Below are 20,920 nucleotides of genomic sequence, written 5' to 3' on the forward strand. Positions count from 1 at the left end.
AGATCCCACTTGATGTACCACCCCAAAACTTTCCACACAGCAGCTGATGTGAGTGTTGAAGTTTTGAGGAAAATTTTTGTGAAGAGTCATCAACTGGCGCCAAAGATATAGGCAGCTGAAAAACAACTTATTATTATAAATTAGGTCCTAACTATAACTACCTACTGGTGACCGCCAGTAGGTAACTATAAATACTAGGAATAGTATACTTACTAGTATTTATAGTTAGGACCATGTTTCTATAGGAAAAGTGTTTTTTGACTTGCCTATAACTTTGGCACCATTTGACGAATATGCATGAAATTAAAAAAGAAAAGTGCACCAGTAATTATTTTAGCACACCGGAAGTTGCAGGGTGTTCTGTCATGCGCGCTGAGTAAAAGGGAGGTAAAAAATTGTGTTTCCCATGTTAATTACCGTTGAGATTTTGAACATGACCACAGCCCAAACCGCTGGACGGAGTTACAGTAAATCTGGCAGAAAGCTAACTCTTGGTCCAGAAAGAGTGTTTTTTAGGTCGAGCATAGAGGCAGCACACATGTTGTTTTTCGTCTGTGGGTTTTGAACATATCTACCACATGCCCACCACTTTTCATAGGTTGCTTGGTCTGCCTTTACTAATTTCATAGTTTTTGTTGGTCTGTCGTACACATTTGTCACATCTTGTGGGTGTTTTGTTCCCGCCCTGGCAACACCCCCTGCTACATAGATCTTTTCGATATAGGACATATGTTTTCTTAAACTGCACTACTTTTTTTTACTGCCCTCTCCTCACCAATGGCTGGCACACGACGCTGCTTTTCTTAATGGCTGCCCTTCGAGATGCTCACGCCCGGCAGCAGCTCAAGAAGCCCTTCTTCTACAGATTGGAGCACTAACATCTCCTTATATTATTTATTTCTTTTTTTAAAACAGGCACCAGCCTCACTGAGCGCTTTTATGGAAGCAGGGAAATTCAGGGCCAAAAGTAGTCTGCAGTTCCTAGAGCCTGCTTTGCTCCTCCATTGTTGCCTCTCGGGCTCTTCAACCATGGCCATTGTAGGAGGGGGAGGGTGGAACCGGGGCGCTGTATCTCCTTTGTTCTCAGAGATCATATGTGGGTCAAAGCAGCTCTGTTCTGCTAATCCCTTTCTCTAACTTTCCAGAGGCCTCAGAGACAAGCAAGCTCACTGAGCCACTCTTGGTTACTCAGCGAGTTTGTTTAATTTTGCAACATTTCTTATGTGAGCCTGTTCATTTTTAAATGCATGATGACAAGGGAGCAGATACGATACTTCCTGTTTCTCTTGCTAAGCCATGGCCCAGACATTGGAGGAGGGGGTGGGGTAGAGATCAGCGGGCTTATTTTTTAATGGCTGCCCTTGCTCACCTGTAGCAACTCAAGACACACGCAAAATACTGCACTGACATAGCAAGAGAAACAGGAAGAATCCTACCTGACCCTTGTCATCATGCATTTAAGAATTAACAGAGTGAAAAGAAGGAAGTGATTTGGAGATTCAGGGTGCTCAGTTATGAACTCTAGGGGGCCGATTCTGATGTCATTCAGAAAGGCTTCGAATGGGATTTGGTTTTGCAGAATCCGATTCGGAACCCTTGTTTCTGAACGAATTGTATACATTTCCCAATGGACAATTTTGATGCCCGGAAACCATTTGAGCAGTCCGAATCAGTTTCGAAAGCCATTCAGATAGCCCAAATCTTTCAGAGCCGATTCTCACAGCTCTATAGACACGGTTTCCGGACGAGCGATTTTGATGACCGATACGGACAGCCGTTCCAATTCGGTTTGTCTGACACAAAACGGCTTTCGGAATCTGTCTTTGGGCCCCTCTTCAGCTGGAGTCTTACGAATGGGGCCCGTGGGGGTACCCAAAGGGCCCCTCTTCCCAACCATGCACAATGTGGAAGGCACCATGGGGTGCACGCCACATGGTGCAAGGTTTTCCCCAACCACCCCTTTTTCCAATGGGAGCCTGTGTTATCGTTCGGAACACAGACCCCCATTGAAGTCAACGCCAGTCTGACCGAACGATGTTCAGTGGCATCGTAATCGGTCGTTCTGACTCGCAGGACCTGATTTGTTCGGAAATGATTTCAAGACTGATTCGTTTGGAACAGTTTCCGATTGACATCGTAATCGGCCCCTAGATGTCGTGGTGAATGAGCTTGTTGAGTAATTTAAATGTGCAATGCAAGGGTTTCTGCAGATGTCTCTATTTCTACAGTATGAAGACCCCACTTTTTACTTAATAAGAAGGACACCAGCTCGGTTGTCACACTCATCCGCTGATTCAATGTGTTTTCACTAGCATAATTAAGCTGATTGTTGGTGCCTCATCATTTCCACTTGTTTCAGTTGGCGATTTTTGATACATACATTTTCACATATTTTTTCTTTTTGCTGGACTCTCTTGCTAGTGTCCAGCAGAACGTTTTGGCACGTGAAGTAACAGTACATGTTGTAGCACCCACAATATTATTCTGCATGGCGAAATACTTATAAGGTCCCAAAGACAAGACCTATTGGCTATGCAATGCGTGTTGTTATTTGGTGTAAATCCATTCAATAGTTTTTGACTTATTAAAAGAAATTTTAATTTGTAAATCTAAGGACGAGAAGGTTTCCCAAACCCTCCTGATCTTGTCCTGAGATCTGATTGCCTGCCATCACACAACCAGGAAGTGTTGGCAGCCATCTTGGGACTTGGCTTTAGCTGGGTCCCTGAAAAAAAGGTTAAAAAAAAGAAAAGGGGGCAGGGCAGGAATACCATGACCTCTTAGCTCTGGTGCTGGGGCATTAGAGGCACCCAGGTCTGCTGAAAATCGCGGCGGATCCACAAATCTGGTGAAAATTTTATAACAAGCGTGGGCTCCCCCGCATGTTTTGGAAAAAGCCCCCAGGAGGCCAATGCCCAGGGGCATTTTTCAAATAAAGGAGGAGGTACATGGGGCCCCTGTCCTGAGGCTCTTGGAGCCCCAGGGATCCCCACCTCCCAGTGATTCATTTATAAAAAAGTAGGGGCACATGTGGCCCCTCTCCTGAGGCTCTAAAATCCTGGGGGACCACCACCTCCCTGGGGCTAAAGAAACAGTGATGGGGCGTGTGGACCCCCCAAGCCCCAGGGACCATCACCTCCCTGTGGATAAATGACAGGTAATGGGGGGCCACTCCGAGCCCTGGAGATCATCATCTCCCCGGCGCCAAATATTTTTTTGAGAATGGGAGAGGGGCGACATAGGACTCCGGGGACTAACACCTCCCTGGGCGGCCCTTGAACAAGAAAGGAGGGGGCCTACGTGGCCACCCTCCTGGAGCGATACATGGTCCTGTGGACTGCCACCACCAGGGCCGGCTCCTGCTATGTCCCGGGTGCTTACCCCCAGGACACTTTGCTGCTGAACACTTTTGCAGAATGGGTGAATGGGTGTCTCCATCATGATTGTGGCCCTGTAATCGGAACTATGGACCGATTTATCACCAGGGTGGCGGCTGTAATAGAAAAGGAGATTGCCATGTCAGAGCGGCGCCTATCTGAGGTCTACCTCCCTTCAAGACGCTCATCATTGGGGGCTGCTGCACAGGCGTTTACTCCGGCCTGTGAACGGGCTCAACCTGCCCTCACTGTAGGAGTACTTGGTGATTCTACAGACCCTCCCCAACTGCTTGAAATAGGGCAAAATATAGACAGGTTGGAACATCTGGCCGCGCTTCTTCCTAGTGGTATTGAGGAAGAGGGTGGTCTTAGTATATCATCTCCACCTGTATCACCTAAACCCCTAAACCCCTAAACGAAGCCATTAGTCAGTCCCATCATTACAATAACAGACGGGGTGTCAGATGGGGTGCCCTCAAGTAGTCAGATTCCCGAAACTAGGCAGGATAAGAGGATCAAAAGTAAAAAGGCAGGACATCGTAAAAAGGGTAGGCTGGTGAGTCAGGCGGCACTTTACCAAAAAACAATAAAGCCCCTGGGTCTTGGTGTGAAAAATGTAAGGGGCCTGACTACGGAGAATAAAGCCGCGGCAGAAGGGGATGTTGTGGTATCCCCTAAGGGGCCACTCACTAATGATATCACCGTTAATGTCTCCAAGCTCCCTGACCCTGTAACTATTGAAAAAATCCTAGAGAGGGTAAATAGTCCCTTGAAGCCCCTGCTAACACAGGTTGAGAGCCTGGGGGTGAGAATAGATAAATTAGAGCAATCAACCCTCGACGGGTTTTACTCACTCAAATCTACATTTAAACAACTAGCCAGAGTGAGTGAAAACCTGGTCACGGGCCTAAAGGAGAGCGAGCTCCCAGCAGCTTCCCTACCACCGCAGAGAGACCCCAAGCCCCCAAAAAGCCTAAACAAGGTTGATACAAACAGACTACAAACCCTAGTTCCCAAAACTTCTCCCCCTCTTAAAGTAGGGCCGAAACCTAAGGGGCCACCAGCGCATTTAGAGGCTGCCACAACTAAGCCCAAACCACTTCCACAAAAACAGCCCCAGACAACCAGTGGCAAAGCGAAAGATATTCAAACATTAGGCTCACGTGATAAGGTTCAGGGACTAGTAACAGGGAAAGTCACCAGACCTGCCCCCCAACCTACATCTCCAACTACCACTGCACTGGCTCCTAGAAATCCAGTACGTCGGACCCCTCCAATAAACCTCCCGCCAGACTGCCAACCTTTTGTTGCAGTTCTGGTAAACGTTCCCCCATTAAAGGAAGGCCAGCTGGAAAATCACCAATCCCTTAAGAATAAGTGCATCCACTGGCTAAAGTCAAATAAGCCAATTCCGTTGGGTGTGGATGGGATTATTCTAAGTGTCCGTAGAGTAGGTTGGGTAGGGCAGGGTAAAAAAACCCAGGAGGGGGACTGCATAATAATAAATTTTCAAGACCCCAGAGTAGTGCCCTCCATCTGCACTCCAATAAAAAATATGGGGGCCCCAGGGGTTAAAGTAGTAGACCTATCCTACTTCTACCCCAGGCAAATTGTTAGCCTAACTGGAGAAAGCCTAAACTCCCCTGATTTTTGCCAAAATTGGGAGACACCTTGGGCTGGGGCACCTGGGGGTAGAGGGATGAACCCACTGTGGGTGTCAGGGCCCCACTGACTGGAGGAGGATGACCCCAGGGTATGTACGAATGTAGCCTCAGACAAAGAATCTGTGAGTAGTCCTGACCCAATGATAGTATCACCCTCCCAAATTGACTCTCCCCCAATCGGAGATATCAGCAGGATGGTAGCCCCAAAAGGCATCCCGCAAGATCATTGCTCCCTTCAAGCATCCCAACTATCAGAAGGTGGTCAGAAGTGGCGCTACAGTTATACTCCCTGAGCCTGGAATTAAATTTAAGGGCAGCTAATGGGAGGACAACCTCGGATAGGGGGGGTGCCCATACGTACAATAGACCAGGACACACCTCCAGGATAGACTACATACTAGTATAGGTGTATCTATGGAACCATGTGAGGGATATGCTGGTGGTCCCCACGACTGAAAGCGACCACAACCCACTTTCCCTAAACATGGATCAGTGGTGGCGACCTGTAATAGTGGGTCATGATAACCCGGTAGTAGCGCCCCCCGATGAGTCTGAAGTCTCGCCCTGTGGCAGACGAATAAAATGGGCTAAACTGGTCCTATCGGAGGCAAGGGTCGGAGAAATTTTATCCCTCTTAAATCATGCTGTGACAACTCTGAGGTCCCCCCTAGATGGGGTGGGTAGGGCGAGTGGACTTTTTGTCTCCTTAGTAGAGGCCTTGACTAATGTGTTTACCATCCACTCCAGCAAGTTGGGTAACAAGAGAAGCAAAAAACTAGAAGATGGCTGGTACACTCAATCATGTAGGGTACACAAGGCAAGGCTTGTTGAGGCAGTAAAGTGCAAATCCCACAGCGACATACAGGTAGCAAGGAAGGGCTACAACAGATCCCTCAAAAGTGCTAAGAGGGAGTGGGAAGATAAATTCTGGGAAGATCTGCTCCAAGCTAGCAAATGTAGGGACTCAAGGGCTTTTTGGAATCTTATAGGCTCACGGAATAGGCCCGAGGTAGCTATGAGACCCTGTAACATCCCGCCACAAAGCTGGGTAAAACATTTTAGGGCTTTATACCTCCCGGCACACGGGGAACCGAACGTTAGGGCGAACTTCCCACTAGTAATTGAACCGCACGCCTATGATCTCTTTACTCCTTTAGAGATTGAAAAAGTAATAGGGTGGGTAGCCCCTCGCAAGGCAGCTGGCCCAGATGGCCTCCCGGGGGACCTTATGAGGGCATACCCAGTGGAGTGGAGAAGGGTCATTGCTGCTCTCCTTAATGACATCATGATGGGAGGGCCAGTGCCAGAATCGTGGAAAGGGGCGGTGGTGGTACCGATTTACAAAAAAGGGTGTAGAGAAACCCCGGGGAACTACCGCCCCATAAGCCTGATAGACTCCACCCAAAAGATAGCAGGCAAAGCCATACTTGGGAGGATTCTTCATTGGGTGGAGGAGAATAAAATACTATCGGACTTTCAGGCAGGTTTTCGGGCAGGAATGGGGACAATAGAGCAGGTGTTCAGGTTGGCACTTCTGGGGTGGAAGGTGGTGGAGCTAGGCAAGGGCAGTCTATATCTGGCCTTTATAGACCTAAAGACTGCCTTTGACCTAGTCCCCCGGGAAGAGCTATGGAGGGTGCTTCATGAGCTGGGATTGCCCCCTTACATCCTGTCCCTCCTCATTAGCCTCCATGCCCATACCTTCGCGCAGGTCCGCTGGGGCAAAAGCGGAGAGCTCACTGAGAAAATACCGGTGTCCAGGGGCGTGAGACAGGGTTGCGTTCTGGCGCCCACCCTATTTTCACTATATGTGAACGGGGTGCTAGAATATCTCCAAATAGAACCAGCCGACGCCCCTTGTCTCGGAGGAGTGCGGATCCCCACCCTGCTATTTGCGGACGACACGCTTTTGATCTCCAAGACTCCGCAAGGTCTCCAAAAACTGCTAACCCGCTTCCAGGATTTTTGTGCTACAAAGGGCCTAGTAATTAATGTAGACAAAACTAAATATCTAGTCCTAAATCCACCAAGGAAACTGGGCCGCCCACCTATGCTCAACTCTGTCGCCTTGGAGAAAGTATCCGAATTCGACTACCTTGGAATTCGGATAACGGATAGAATGTCCTGGGCACCCCACATCGATAAGATGGTCCTTAACCATAAGAGGGTAGGAGGAGCCTTGTTGAGGGAATTCTGGGCTTCACCTAGGAGATCGCTTACCCCAGTAATTGATATTTACAAGGCCAAGGTACTAACATCGGCCTTGTACGGGGCAGAACTGTGGGGTCACTGCCGTCTGGAGGCCCTGGCTACAGCGGAAAGTAAGCTACTAAAAACCATTATCGCCATCCCTCCAAGCACCCCAACTGTACCTGTGTTGTTGGACACAGGCTGCAAAAACATCAAAGACCAGGCCCAACTTCGCCCCCTCCTTTTGTGGACACGTATCTGGAGGGGTGAAGAACTAAAATCATATGCTGATGGACTGGCGGAAATAATGAGTCTAGGTGGCTGGGCAAAAATAAGATGGCTGAGAGACACTAAAAAGCTTTTGGAGAAAATCGGACTGGGGGACTGTTGGTCAACTCGTACAGCCCCACCAAAAGAAGTTGTGAAGAGTCTTTACTGGAAATGGACTGCGGACCATCTAGTTACAAACCCGAATCATTGCAAGTCCACAGCTGCGTTTTTACTACTAAAAGATGTGGTGGCATTTGAGCCTTATTTGGACCTCATCACCCTCCCTTTTGATCGAGCACTATATTTTAAATTTAGAGTTGGTTCGCTTCCGCTTGGGGCTATGGTATCAAACTGGAAATTAGCTGCTCATATGTCCCCAAACTGTACATGCTGTCCGAGTAGGATAGAGTCCATCACGCATATCCTGTTTGAATGCCCGGACTATGCAAAGCCCAGGAGCTTTTGGCTTAAACCTCTTTGCCGAAACATGGGTACACGTAGTTACCTAGTAGCTTTGCGCATCCTAATGACGGACACATCCCCCCCAATTGTATGTGGAATAGCAACATTTTTAAAGCAGTTTTGGCTTATTCGTTGCAAGAGATTGTCAGTAGCGGTTTAATTCTCCTTTTAGCTAAATTATTCTGGGCATTTCATGTCCTTTTATCTTTTTTAAATGAGACTTAATATTGACTTCTTATGTAATGGTTTTGTACTTTTGTAAATGGTTGAATTGTACTTGTGCTTATAAGATATCTTGCATATCGAATAAAAGCTTATGACTGACTGACTGACTGATTGTGGCAATAGTGTAAATATCTTGCAAACAAAACCCCACAAGGAGGAAGTGGAGCACTCAACAGATTTAAGCCATATGATTTATTACCACACAGTAAGGTTTCAGAATATGAGCCTTTTTCAATGTGGGTAACATTAAGGGGCGTCACCACATGAGACTTTAAATCTAACAGAGTTCATTTCAATTGGATAGTGGGTCGCCAATGACAAGTCAACAAAAAGGACTGTTCTTTCAATGTAAACTACTTTCCAGAGCATCCACCATTGCTCTATATTAGACCTGTCATTGTTGATCACATTGAAGGTGTTGTGTTAGTAAACCTCTCGTAGATATTAATCCACAGTGGTTACGTGCCTCCACATTGTTAGCAGCTCTGTATCACTGCCACTTTAGCCCAGCAGTGCCATACCTCTGATTTTTAAGCCGGCTGCTTTTCTCCTGATTTATGCCAGATCTTCCTAGGCTCTCTTTTAGTAGCATATGCTCAACTATGCTCTGACTCCATGCCAGCGGGGCTGATATTTCTTCCAGGCTGCAGCGGTTCTAGTGGTCTATGTAAAACTCTCTGAACCAATTGCCACACTTTGCTGCTGAACACTGTTACAGAACAGGTGTCTCCGTCACGATTGTGGCTATCCTGTGTATATCTTGCAAACAAAACCCCCCAAGGAAGAAGCAGAGAACTCACCTGATTTCAACCATTTGATTTATTATCACACAGATGTGTTTCTGCATATGTGCCTTTTTCAATGTGGGTAAATTAAGGGGCAACACCTTATACGTATTTAAATCTAACATAGTCCATTTCCATTGGATTGTGGGCCGCCAATGACAAGTCAACAAACAGGACTGTTCTTTCAATGTGAAGTAGTTTACAGAGCATCCACCATCACTGTATATGTAATCTGTCATTGTTGATAACCTTTAAGGTGCTCGTGTTCGTGAATATCCTCTCGTAGGTGTTAAGCCACAATGGTTACCAGCCTCCACATTGTTAGCCAACTCTGTATTGCGGCCACTTTAGCCCAGCAGTGACATACCTCTGATTTTTTAAACAGCCTGCACATTTCCTTGTTTGGCCTCTTACCTCCTTATTTATGCTAGATCCCCATAGGCGCTCATTTAGTAACATACGCCCAACTATTTCGTAATGCTCCGACACAAAAGTTGCTACATTTGGTTACCTTCTTCCTAAAGTGGAAGTGGGTGATGCTGTGTCTGTGTCTCAATATTCTCTGGCAATGAATGATGGCAATTTGTCTACCAGGGAAGAACCTGGTTTTAAGGCCTTGCTCCACAAGAGACAGGTGAAGTCTTTTTTTTACTCCAGTGCTGTGTTGTGCTAAGCATGCCTACTGTTCTGGTAGAGACTGGGACAACTGAAAGTCTGTGCCATTTCTACTCTATCTGGAGGATTTTGCTTTTCCACATGATCGTCTGCAAACCGGCCACTGGTGGATCACTTTGGCTATCCACAATACCTGATCAGCAGGGGTTCCTGTAAAACCAAATAAGCATAGAACCATACAGAAAAGGGTGGCAGTATTCAAAGTCTCTGAAATCTAATGCCCAGGATGCCCTAACCAAAGTCTAATTTGATTTCCAATTCTTTAAAAAGAGTCAAATACCAAAACTGGTCAGTCATTGTGAAAAATAGAAAGGTGGCCAGGTCACAATCTTGAAGAATAATCCTATGGTGCTTATTGGGAGCCGAAATGCATCAATGCAGTACATATTGAAATATGCATAAATGTACATATTGAGTCAATAACCTAGATAAACTAAGAAAAATTGACTATAGTTATGTTACCCTCTGCCACTTTCTAAAATGCACTTTTAGAGAGCAAAACATTGCCAACTACACATTGTTACCACATTGCCCCTGCCTTGTCCATTTATGGACCACTTCAAGTGTTTCGTAATTTGAAAGGTGTAAAGCATTGTGTGAATACAATTCAAGGGTACTTATTGCCAGTGGTTTCAAGGAGGCACAACATTGATCTACAAAATTCAACAGTAAGGGGTCCATTACGATGTCAGGCGGATCGCCACCGCCATGGTGGCGGTGGCGATCCGCCCGACATTCATGCCCGCCCGCCACCCATTCCCCCCGCCATAGTAATTACTATGGCAGGGGGACCGCGGCGGACGTAAACACCATCCGCCGCTTTTCCGCCCGGTCTATTAGACACCGCCAGCCATATTATAATGGGCTTTCAGGCATGCCTTTCCGTGGCTGCACTGCCGCCACGGAAAGGCATGCGGAGACTCCCTGCGGGGGCCCGTTGCGGGCCCCCTAGGACTCCGGGGGGTGGGGGGTGCCTATGGTACCCCCCCCCGCATTTCAAAGTGCAACAGGGCAGGCACCGCGCGGTGCCTGTCTTGTTGTGCTTTGAAATGCACAACGTGCATTTTTACCATTGTGGCGGGCAGCGCTTTCAGCACCGCCCGTCGCAATCGTAAAAATACAGGATGCGCCCGCCAGTGTGGCGGGCGCATCCTATTTGCCAAGGCAGGACCGCCGCTCCTATGGCGGGCGGTCCCGTTTTGCACTGGGATGGCGGGCGGGCAAAGTCCGCCCGCCATCCTAATGGGGGCCTAAGTTTGCAAACGCACTGCTTGTGATAACAAGTAACATTATATGTTTGTACTGATTGTATTATGTGAGAGTATAGCAAATGTGTACAAATTATCTTGCTGTTGACAGGCAATGAATGAAGAATTGTTGTTATTATATTACAATCTGCCAGATTGGTTTTGCCAATGCTGGGGAAAAGTAACAACGAACTGCTTTCTGTACAGAATGGATATAGATTTCGATACAGAATGCATATAGGAAAAACATAATTGAATGTGATAAAAAAGCAAGAAGATTGAGCGTTTTTCATATGTATAATAGTCTCTTATTCGTTCCAACAGAAGCACTCCCTGGAAGGCAGGGTAATACACCAAAGAGCCAATAGCATGAAGTGAGAGTATTACAATGTATATTTTAATACATTGCATCAATATGCCTTGCAGATAGCTGCTCTGTCAATCAAGACCTAAACATTGTGAAGTTAGCTTCTGAAATAATTTACATTAATCTACATCAATGTTGATAAGAATCTGCAGTCGATAACCAATTGGCAGGATATGTCCTGCCCGGCACCTACCAGTTTAATAGGCCATGCTCCAGACACCAATACTAGTGATGATCTGCTCCACATGTTGGGCATCAGTAAACATTTGAGTAACAGATGTGGAGAGTGTTTTTAACCGCATCGCTGCGGCAGTTATTTTTCCGCTGTGCGGATTTTTTCCAAAAGCCGTGTTACATGACGAGCTCAGCTCGTCATCCGCACACGACCACCGTGGCTGATGACGAGCTGAGCTCGTCATCAGCAGCGAAGGGGTTAAAGTCAGCTATTGACTCCTCCAGAGACGGAGCCCTTTGAAGACTTGTGTAACCGGGGCATCAAGGTGGGCTTTGTCAAACCTTTATTCCAAGAGCGGCATTGACCAAGTCTGTGCAATCCTTGGGGGCAAAAGAACCTGAGCCAATGTAGGCCTAAGCACATTCTTATAGAAAGTGTATCACCAATCAGGTTAAACACTGTAGCTAGAGGAGGGTAGTAGTCACTTTTTGTGACAGTGTAAAGTGGGGCTTTCTATGGATGTAAGAATCAAAAAAGTAGGGAGGAGGGTAGAAGGTCCATTCATCACCCCAGTATCAACAGTTTAGGTAATCAAAAGAAGAATGGACACTTGGTACTACTTAACCATTGGTTAAGTTGGGACACTCTCATAAACGCGGTGTTGTTCGTGCGGTGTATATCTTTCTTCCGCCCCTCACTCGCGTTGTGGCATTTATCATTGAGTGTTCCAACAACGTGCTATATGCCAAGCCTCAACCAGAGGCAACCTCTGGCGCAAGTAGCAGTGTCCAGAGATAAAAAAGCATGAAAAGGGCACCCAAAAAAAGGTTTATAAAAAACATATACTGCACCCGTGGTAGGTTTTAATGAAGAAAGGTGAAGTATTGTTATTAAAAATGAAAATTGCGGTATTACTGGAGGTCGTGTTAATGAATCTCCTTATACCTCATGAACTACAGTGTCAACATGTTTCTGCTCCATGTGGCCCAGCCGGGTCTACGGAGCATTCGTCAGGACAGAACATAACAAATGTACAACAGACAACAAAGAGTTTACTTGCACGATTTGTGTAGTAATGTGATTTCAAAAGTTGTATCCACAGAGCACAACTGAGTGCTCTCCTACCTGTTTGTATTGAATTCTCCACAAAGCTGAGAGATTATATTTGTGCTACCCACGCACCCATTATAATATATGCTTTTCTGCCTTTTTCAGAAAATTTCCATAAGGCTCCTTTGGATACAACTTTTGAAATCACATTACTACACAAATCGTGCAAGTAAACTCTTTGTTGTCTGTTGTACATTTGTTATGTTCTGTCCTGACGAATGCTCCGTAGACCCGGCTGGGCCACATGGAGCAGAAACATGTTGACACTGTAGTTCATGAGGTATAAGGAGATTCATTAACACGACCTCCAGTAATACCGCAATTTTCATTTTTAATAACAATACTTCACCTTTCTTCATTAAAACCTACCACGGGTGCAGTATATGTTTTTTATAAACCTTTTTTTGGGTGCCCTTTTCATGCTTTTTTATCTCTGGACACTGCTACTTGCGCCAGAGGTTGCCTCTGGTTGAGGCTTGGCATATAGCACGTTGTTGGAACACTCAATGATAAATGCCACAACGCGAGTGAGGGGCGGAAGAAAGATATACACCGCACGAACAACACCGCGTTTATGAGAGTGTCCCAACTTAACCAATGGTTAAGTAGTACCAAGTGTCCATTCTTCTTTTGATTACCTAAACTTTCTATGGATGTACCTATGGAGCATTATGGGGATCCCAGACTGGAGCTTATTGGGGGGGGCAGTTTCTATTTGGGACTGTTACGGGGGTATGAAAGGAGATGCTAACCGCTGAGAGTGGCAATGGTAGAGGCAGCACGTGGCTAACTCTGGTAAGAGGTGGGACAAGGAAGTGCTATCAGCCTATGTGACTGGGTGTGTGGAGGAGAGGCCAGTCGGGAGCTTGTAGGATTGAGGGGATACCTGCCTGTGATGGGGACTAGGACAGGGAGTTGAAGCTTGAATGTGATGATTTGCACTGTCTGTATAGAGGGTGATGCTGGCAGAGATGCTGGTTGCAAACCTGAGGTGAAATGCAAGGACAGCGAGGAGATGTGTCATTGTGGGAGGGAAATGTTGCCACCTAAGGGGACTGTTGTGCTCATTAAAGCATGCCCCCATTGCTCCATTAACTGAATGCACCTGTACCCACTTTTGTATGAATTGACTTGTTTATTGCAGACTTCTAAAACAAAATAAATCGTATTACAACAGATGTAATTGTAGCAGAGTCTGCTTCATCAGCTCCCTGGCTCCTTGCCTGAAATAAGGCAGTCAAGCTGCTAGAGGCAGTGATGGACACTCTGTTTAATGACTCAAATGCCTACATGCTGTCTGCTCAAAGGCCACCTCACCTACTGCGAGTCAAAAGTACGACTTTCCCCCCAATGGGAGGACCAGCTGGGTTTCAGTGCTAACAAAGACAGCTCTGTTGGACACTTTCTTCCGAAAAAAAAGAGAAACAAAGAGTCTCCTTGAATTCCTTATAACCACTGCTAAAAACCTGGGGGATCAATTACCACACTCCTATTAACCCAAGACAGCGACTAAAAGGCCTGGACACAGGCTTGGCTGTGGCACTGCCTTCACATTTGTTTTCAACAGATCCCATAAAGTCTAACTGTAACAATTGTAACCAGAAGCTGCTGAAGCTGAAAAAATATTATGTCTTCGGTGGTTAAGAGGAATGTTCCTTTCCTACAGCGCACTGCAGTGGGTGCTGTTTTTTCACCATTTTTATCCTTCATAACACTCTTTTTTTTAATCACTAGAAATGTGAGTGCGGTGAATATGTTTCTTGACCATAATATGAAAGAATGCGCATAAATTAAGACGCTAACCTAGAAAATAGCCTCTTACAAAAGCAAATAGTTAAAGAAATTAATTATCGTGGCATACTTCAAAAATGTTAACCTTTTTTCTCAAAAGCAGTCTCACTCGAATGCAATTATGATTTTTAAGAGTCATGAACTTTCTATGATAGTTTTCAGCATTGCTTTTCATTTTTTTTTTACTGTTTTAATAGTTGCAGTAGATTAAGCACACATCTTGCTCCTATTTCATTGACATCCTGCAGCCTGTTGAACGCTGCCTGAAATAGCAACGGCCGTATTTCTCTCCCAGCCCAGCAGCCACCGTCTTCCTGTCATAAAGGGCACCCCCACCTCCAACCTTTCGCATATCCAGCGTAGCCATGGGCTGGTCAGTCCACAATGCCCCTTTTGAAAGATCTGTACCAGCTACCAGGCTTACAGGGATCGAGTTTGCTGTGTTTTTTTAACTGATTAAACAAAATTCCTCGGCTAAATGGCTTTTGCTTGTGACAAAATAAACACAGCCATAATAAACGTCTTGACTGGCAGTTTTAAGATTAAAGGAAACAGCTTGGCAAATAACTACGCCAAAGTTCATACATGATATGGGACCGGCATACTGTACGGGGACAGAATTAGGATACCAGATGACTCTACGCTAACAAGGTCCATATATTCTAGTTGACGATCGGAAGCATTCTGGGAGTTGTAGTCTTGGTTCTCTTCTTTTTAACATGCTGTAAAAAATCACTACATTAAAACTGACTGAAAAATGAAAGCATTATACCGCAGCAATGCACCTAATGACATAGTATCATACCGGTAACCCAAAGAAAGCGTGTGGTGACGTTAATATACGTTTCTGGAGTTTCTGTGTCATTTTAATGATTTTGGGGGCCCCTGTTTAGAGAAACTTTTATTTGTACTACCCATTATTTGCTAATACAAGCCCCATGTTGCCAAACAATATTTAAATAATATTGAAAGGGTGAGATAGAGACTAAACAGACAGAAACACAATAGAGTAAAAATCACTTTCACTGGAGCCCCTAGGAAGGCGGGCGCCCTGGGCAGTTGCCCACTTTGTCCATGCCTTAAACTGTCTCAGAAGGACATTAGGAATCGTGACTTCCCTGTCACTCGTTAGCTCATCACTAGGGCACAGCATTGATCATATCCCCACCTACTGTCAATCCATCACTACCCACCTGCGATATGAAAAATGTACTGACGAAAAATGCGTCATCTCACAAGAGTGAAGCACCGAACACCTTAGGACTAGAGCCAACCAAGAACTTAGTACGTGATGAGGATTGGGGAGTTCGCCCCTCTCTGGCCAGAAAAGCACGGAAAGATCTGTCTCCTGCCAAATAGGCACCAATCAACTGGGATCTACCACCGACAAACTCCAGAGAGCTGAGCACTGATAGGTAAGGAGCAGAGACTCTTTCAACATGTCACCACCCTAGCGCTGGAACCTGCTGTCTGCAGCTTTACCTTTGCAAGAATCAGACTGTTACATTCTGAATCACACCTTTTCTATGTTTATCAACATCTGGGTAAGTGACATCATGATGTTCCTGAGCTACTGTCCATGAGCCATGTTTATGTTCTAATAAGATTCTGTATTCTGAAGGTGGTTGGTAAGGAGAGGTCAGTTGCATCTGGACCTTGAAGCTGTGAGCTTATGAATGCTGTGCTGGATAATAAACTACAACTTATTTTTTCTTGATTCCTGGATTAATTCTAAAACAGACACTAAAGTAAGGGACTCTCCCTAGAGCCAAATCTTCCGAAGACCCACTAACAGAAGCAGAAACCACACCATGGTCAGATAACACTGTAATAAGGAGCAATCTCACTAAGCAAGCTCAAAATAATCTGAAAAATGAAGCACAGCAGGGTCATGTGATGCAACGGTGAGACGAGCAGCAAAGCCCTGATGGGGCAGTGGGAGCACTGGGACACAAAGGTTTGCAGGAAAAACACCAGTGACTGCCTCAGTGTGGTTAATTCTCCTGGAAAATGTGAGCCATGCCCTCAGAACTGAACAGTGCTCAATGTTTATGAATTGAGAGCCCCTGCTCTAAAAGCATGCACGGTGATTTCCACGGAGTATAGCATTAGGCAAGGAATGGTGAGGAAGGAAGCCCTGTGGGGGGAGATGGCAAGGGTGGGCCTTGAGCATGCAGCTATGAATGCTAAGTTAAAATGGAACAGAATCAAAGAATCTGAAATGTAGGATACGCATTCGCACCTGACCAATGGCCCCGCCATTGGAAAATATCATCACTTGTTTGGCACATGCTCATCCGATAACATCTGTACTATGATATTCACTAATCAACTTGCCAATCTGTATGTGGTAAAAAAAATCGTTTCACTGATAACATCTTTTAGTAAGGGGCCTGGAACTCTGAATTCCCATACAATAACGTATCAATAAATTGTTCAGCAAATTTTGTAGGTTAATTTTATATTTTTGCTACCCACAGGATTTCAATATCTCTCATGAACAACAAAACACCGTTCTGATCTAGTAACTAAGGCAGGCACATTATTGTATACTCAAGAGATTCAGCTACCTCTACATGTCCTATTAAAAAGAACATAATTATGTTTTTGAATTAAAAAAATTGGCCCAATCCACCATACAGCACAATAAAGTTGAATCCACCATAAAAGCTCCAACCCACTTCAAATAGTAATCACCCCCCGAACGCAGCCGAACCTACACCTTCACAAACTACCCTAGATAATCTAACCCACATCAACACAACTCAACTCAACTCAATGCAACCCAACAGAATGCAGCCCACTCAAGACATTCTAGCCCACACTTATATCACCACAATCAAACCCAATTCAAAAAATCGAACCCATCACAAAATAGTCCAAAGCACCCTATTGCATTCCAAGTTAAAACGTACCCCAAAACAATCCAACCCAATGCAATCCAGCCCAATACAATTTCAACCCACCCAGTACTGTCAAACCCATGCAACACAACCCATTCTCACCTACTAGCTCCCCAAACCAGACTATCACACCCAGCATGATTCTCCTCCTTCACCACCCACAAGCCAATGAAACTAACACAATCCAACTCAGCTGTTCACAATTAAAATTTATTTGGAGCATGTGAGGGAACAGAAATGATCTCAAAGAGCGTCAGATAGGGTGTGGTAACCCTCTAGACTTGCTTCTCTTGTTTTATTCCTCCTACACCTCCATCACACACTGCAGGCGTCATGACTCACCAGGGGACGCTGTCTTTTAGACTCTCTACCTAATCTGGGCCGTGCATTGCAATCCTGGCAGGGTTTGTTCTGCTGAGAGTAATATCTGTCATGTGACAGTAAATGCTAGAGCACGTGGCCGCTGGAGCTGCAGTCCCTCCAAAGAGCCCTATGCAAGCCAAGCTTGGGGGACCCTATTCCATCCACTCCCTGCACCCTTGTTCCGGTGGCTTCCCCCACTCACCTTGGAAAGGCCGGGAGGTTCCTGGAGCTGTAGACCGAACCAGCACCGCGGAGCGTTCTTGGGACTGCTGTCAGCAATGTCGCCCCTGCGCGTGTTCCTTGGGGAAAAAAAATAAAAAAAGAAATGCTATTCACCTCGAAATAAATGAAAGACGCCTCGTTTCAAATCTAGAAGCGAAGGCGAGGGATGACGGTGCATCGCGACAAATCATTTGAAGTTACCTTTCAAAGGTTGTGGGGAAAAAATAGGACTTCCTAAAGCAAATTGTGGTTCAGCTGCCAGTCAGCGGCGTGCTGCAGGGAGCCTGTGCTGGGTTGGAAAGACACTCCACGGCTTGTGCAGGTATTTAACTTGAGAACTAAGTGTGAACGGAAAACCACTCCCCTTCTGCCGCGGCAGAGACTGGCAGATCGTTTTCCCACTGAACAAAGTCTTCGGGACTTTTATGGCAAAATCTCAGGGACAGACGAAATGTGGGCATAGTCGCCGCATTGAAATGTTTAGTTTAAAAAAAAAAATCTTTTCAGACTACGAAAATGAATGTTACACTTTGTGATGCAGCATGAAAAAAGTCACATACTTTATTAAATTGCATCGTATCATTCATATAGCGCTTACAACTGCCTTGGAGGACACTGAAGTCTTACACAGATAGGGGTTGTGTCTACTGTTCCTTTTATTGTTGCCTTAGACTTAAGGGTTTTTGATTTCTCTGTCAAACACCTATCTATGTATCCTATGCACCTATGTATGTAGGTGCATTGGTACTGAATGGCATATTAAAGAACTTAACTCGAAATTATGGTTGGGCATTTTGCCCACTTTTTAAACTTTGGATCTCTGACTTAGGGCCGTGCGATCTAACCGTCTGGTTAACTACTGTGATGCTAAATATGATCTGAGGTGTCACCACTACTTCGAGCCACAGTCATGTGACAGTCCTTTCATTTAGATTGCAGCATAAAAATCGATGCTTAATATAAACACTTTGGGCAATAATATATTATATTACTCAGCTTTCTTACATATCACATAAACATTGACCATGACATAATCTATATGAAATGTGCTGAGCTTGCGACAGTAAAAAGTCAGACGCCTGATTCCAAATCTGCCCATTCCGATGTTAGGCCTAACGCACCCTTCATCATCTCACACTAAGGGGTCGATTCCGATGTTGTTCGGAAGGGCTCCGAATCGGATTCAGGTTCACCGAATCCAATCCGGAACCCTGGTTTCATTCCGAATCAGACGCACTTCCGAACGACCAAGTACGATGCCTGGAAGCAGGTAGGGTTGTCCGAACCGGTTATGAAGGGCATGTGGACAGCACGCGTGCTTCGGAGCCAAATCGTACAGCTCTCGGACAGTTGTTACAAATCGGTATCTCCGCAAAGAATTGGCCCGCCAGAATCTGTCTTTGGAGGCTCGTAGCCGGCCCCCCTTCACCCAGGGCCTACCGGCTCGGGCCAGTGGGGCTACCAAAAAAGACCCCAGTTTCCAACCATGCGCAGTGTGGCAGGCACCATGGGGTGCCCGCCACAGAGTGCACAATTATCCCCAACCACCCCTTTCTTCAACTGTGTTCTCGTTCGGAGCACAGGCTCCCATTGAAGTCAATGAGAGCTCGACCGAATTGTATCTGGATGCATCGTACTCAGTCGGTCGGATTCCCCCAATCCGAGTCGCATCGAAAGCATTCCAGAACCAATTCTGTCAGAATGATTACCGAACGACATCGAAATTGGGCCCTAAGTCTTAGTGGTCAGTTTCGGAGCAAGGCTGCATTGATGCAAGCATGGAAATTTGGCCCAGAGTCCTTGGTTTAGAAGCACAAAAATAGCTATTATCTGAGGTGAAGTGGGCCTCTTTAGCCCTTGGGTCGCGTTACCACTGCACCTGTTGCACTTTTGATAGCTACACCTAGTCTGCAGGGACTGTCACAGATTGAAAGAGGTGTTGTTTAACCCACACTTTTTTGTTTTCGTGTGAAATCTCTAGTAGTTAATATGTCTTAAAAGGGGGCTCATATCAGTTCTCATTGCTGAAATACGGTGTTCATTCACTTTTGTGTGGAACTTTTTTTGTTAATATCCCCTGGCTGCGATACTTCTACTAAAGCTGTTCACAATGTTCAAGACCCATTCATTGTCAAGATAACAACTCTTACCACAGGAAAGGCAGACAGCTTCTAATAGTGTTATGGAATGCTGGCTTTTTATCAATTAGTTGTGTAAATTAGATGTTTTAGCCTTAGAACATTTCTGGCATTTCCTATTCATGCCTCAGTCCCTTTCTTTGCACTCTGTAGACATTATCAAATTGATTTTTTCAACTTAATCTTTTTGGTCATTATGATCAGATTCAAAATGTTGTAATAAGCATTGCATGTTACAAATACATTTAATATACAAGAGCTATGGTATATTTTAGTACTTAACAGGCAGCCACAAGTGCAGTTACTTTGCAGACAACAGGGCCATGATTTGAATGGTGCAGCAGGTTGCAGTAGCACCGGGCCCAAAAGGTGTTGGAACTCCTCTAAACACATAATATTGCTATATTGGTCTTCCAAACTGGCAGTCACAATTGCAGCAACCTTGCAGTTAAAAGGGACTTGATTCGAATAGTGCAGCAGGTGCAGTTGCACCTGCTGCACTAGATATTGCTAACATTTAAAAAATAAACAGGCAGTCACAAGTGCAGTAACCTTGTAGACAACAGGGTCATGATTTCAATGGTGCGGCAGGTGCAGTGATACCAAATATATGAGTGTTGTCCGAGAACGCCAGATTCTTTGTGTTTGAAAGCAGTGATACCAGGACCAAAAGCTCTAGACACCCCACTAAACACCTAATATTGCTATATTTTACTACTAAACAGGGAGTCACAAAGTACAATTACCTTGTAGACAACTTCATCATGATTTGAATGGTGCAGCAGGTGCAGTGGCACAGGGTCCAAACGTTGTCATAACTCCTCTAAACATCTAATACTGCTATAGTTTACTACTATACAGGCAGACACAAGTGCAATTATCGTGCAGGCAACATGGTCATTATTTGAATAGTGCAGCTGGTGCAGTGGCACCAGGCCCAAAACTCATTTAAACAC

At 45.4% G+C, this 20,920-nt stretch overlaps 1 protein-coding gene across 8 annotated transcripts in view; it reads right to left on the reverse strand.

Moving 5' to 3' along the window:
* MATN4 (matrilin 4) overlaps nucleotides 1-18,178 on the reverse strand; it is a 211,210-nt gene extending 193,032 nt beyond the window's left edge. For 7 of the 8 annotated variants that reach the window (XM_086932307.1, XM_086932305.1, XM_086932304.1 and 4 more), the window contains exons 1-2: nucleotides 18,028-18,178; nucleotides 17,807-17,903 (exon numbers count right to left, since the gene is read on the reverse strand). The gene's annotated coding sequence lies outside the window, so the exon portion shown is untranslated. The remainder of the gene's footprint in view (nucleotides 1-17,806; nucleotides 17,904-18,027) is intronic. The other variant, XM_086932306.1, reaches the window with a different exon arrangement.
* Nucleotides 18,179-20,920: the final 2,742 nt, after the last annotated feature.

The sequence above is a fragment of the Lissotriton vulgaris genome, chromosome 7, assembly GCF_964263255.1.
Source record: "Lissotriton vulgaris chromosome 7, aLisVul1.2, whole genome shotgun sequence".
Taxonomy (NCBI): Eukaryota; Metazoa; Chordata; class Amphibia; order Caudata; family Salamandridae; genus Lissotriton; species Lissotriton vulgaris.